General features: G+C 41.6%; 1 long non-coding RNA gene across 1 annotated transcript; it reads left to right on the forward strand.

The window, feature by feature from the left end:
* Positions 1-585: 585 nt before the first annotated feature.
* On the forward strand, positions 586-1,765 carry LOC145857966 (uncharacterized). Its single transcript, XR_014378676.1, has 2 exons — positions 586-780; positions 1,474-1,765. It is a non-coding gene; the product is annotated as an uncharacterized LOC145857966 (long non-coding RNA).
* The last annotated feature ends 938 nt before the right edge of the window (positions 1,766-2,703 follow it).

Raw genomic sequence — 2,703 nt, forward strand, 5'->3', positions numbered from 1 at the left:
CTTTTCTATCAACCATATTACTTCAAGTCAAGCTAGCAAGCACACACATTTTCTTTAGGAAATGTACTTTTCGAGTATTCACTTGACCTTAGTTACCGCAAGTGAATTATAGCTTCCATGTGAGACCAATAGGCCGACTACTACGGACGGGAAGGGACATATGAACCGAATTGCGTTGTGGTAAAAAGCTTTTATTTACCGCAAGAGACCGCTATAAGAGCTGTTTGTGTAAAACATTTTTTCATTTACCAGGCAAAATATCCCCATAAATATATTTTGAACAACATAAACTAGACTACCTGTATAATTATTATTGTTTGAAAAATGTCCCCATCATGCTCATGGAATCAACCTTCTCTGAGGAAGGTAGAGAGAATAATTGTCTCAAACTCTTCAAATTGTAAACCAGTGATTTCATATCAAAAGACAATGATTATAAACACAAAGGCTATTTGTATTGCTGACAGTCACACCCTAAGATGTATAATAATAGGTCTCAGAGGTGTAGTTTATGGGAAGTTTCTGATAAACTGTAGGTTTACATTTGATTGGAAGGCTGTACAGGTGGTTTGGGGGATGCGCAGCGTTGCCTAACGTCACGCTCGGTGGTGGTATAAAATCCCCTGGGTTTGTCCTCCAGTCATTCATCTTGAGAAAAGACGGAGGCAGCATAGCTATATTACGCGTACTTGTGGCTGGGTAGAAACCGATAACAAGATGACTAAAATTGTTATGGCTTACATTGGATTCCTTCTCCTTGCAATGCATTTTTCATCACAGGCAAGACATTTTCTTTCATAAATGATGTACTTTTTTTTTTACCATGTTTGCTTCAGATTAACCCGGATTTGAATTAGGCTACCCATTATTCTGGAGAGCAAATGTATTTCAACAGGACAGGTGTAACTTTCATTGTGGCTTATTATTCAGACAAATGTGTTACCATAAATCTAAAATGTATGATTTTTTTCGACAATGACAAGCGAATGATGGCGCGTATAATTCACCTCAGATGTTTTCAGTCAGTATGATTGACGAAATGTTGGCAAAATCTAGCGTGCCACGCAATGTGGAACGGCGACGCCTCTTCAGATAAAGGATTCAGTAGCCTAAAGTTACTACAACATGCATAGGCTGGCTAATGTAATTTTAGCGCGACTGTGTCTTTTATTTCTTATCCTTGACTGCGGATTTCAAATGCAGGACGTTGCCCGTTACCCTATAGGCTATGGAAAACATTGTCCACAAGGTGATGGCACTTACATGTCTTAGGTTTTCTAAGGTGCATGTTGTTGGAACATATTGCCATAGGGCTCTTGTATTTACTGCCTAAGCTTTCTCCGTGTGCGTAGCTGACCGTTTTCCCTCTTTAATTTAGTAGGACGAAAGTGAAGTCTTATTGGTAATTGTCCCTAATGTTTCAGGTTGACGTGTTTTTCACATGTGACAAGCCCCTCTGCTCTCCTGTTTTAGGTCCACGCGCAAAAGGCTAGCACACAGTCCCCTGCCATGAATGCTACGACCAAAGCTGGCGGCGCGAGTTCTAACATGACCAAGATGCCCGATGTCGCCAAGAACAACACCATTCCCAAAGGAGCCAGTGCGTCCTTGCAGTCCAGCTCGGTCGCGCTCATCATACCCATCCTGGTGGGGGGCTCTCTACAGGGGCGCTTCTAGAGGGCTGTTGATCACTGAACAGACACCGGCAAGACTTTAACATCAGCGACCTAGATGGGGCGAACTGTTTTACAAAGAGCACATTTTTTTAAATGCACTTCAGAAAGGCAGTCATGTGCGCTCCTAACCGGAGAGATTCGGTCGAGTTGCGTGCCGGACGATAACCCTTTTCTACTTCACTGATGGGAATTGTTATTTACTCTCACACCTTCCGGCCGCTTCAAACCAGTAGACCTACACACCTCGCACACTGGCCCCATGCCCATAGGCCGACCGGTACGGTCCTCTCCATGAAGGCAGTTCATGATAAGGATCAGTCCAGATTGAGGATGTACGGAACTCTGCACTTTGAACCGTTTGGTCCCGCTGTTCCAGTGTAGACACCAGGGGGTAGTTTAGTGATTTCTTAAGAATTTAACATATCTAAAGAAATGTTGTTTTGAGGCACTTCCAAAATAAGGTATAAATGAATCTGTGGCACATGCACGAACAGCGGTATTTCTGCAACTGCAGTGACTACTTTGTCAGAGGCTTGATGTAGACTTGTGATATTTATTTCTAGAATATGGGATTGTTTGAGTTGGCATATGTGAGATTTAATTGTGTAAATCATGTGATATGCTTAAATGTGTTTTTATGGTCAGGCTCAAGTAAAGCTTTGAAATATAGCTTACTTGTGACACTTTTCTTATATAATAAAAATACTTAAACATAATTTTGACTTCTCCTGTCCTTAAATTATAATGCTAGACCTGCCAAGTAATTTTCTCTGTTCCACTGTCTCCAGCCCCTTTATTGATCACATAGCTAAGACCAGGGATATACTCAGGTAGACTAGGTTTGATGTGCCACAATTTAAATCCTTATTTTAGAATGGGGAATAGGAATGTTTGCCTTTGGCCAGTTGTAGCATTTATGCCATGTCAACTAGGACATGATAAGTCTTACATCCCTTGTGGCCAAAACAGGTCAGTTTCCTGACAGTTGACTTGTCTGCTTTAAAGCGAGGTTACTTTACCCTAGCTA

Source organism: Salmo salar, chromosome 09 (assembly GCF_965601325.2).
Source record: "Salmo salar chromosome 09, fSalSal1, whole genome shotgun sequence".
NCBI classification, from domain to species: Eukaryota; Metazoa; Chordata; class Actinopteri; order Salmoniformes; family Salmonidae; genus Salmo; species Salmo salar.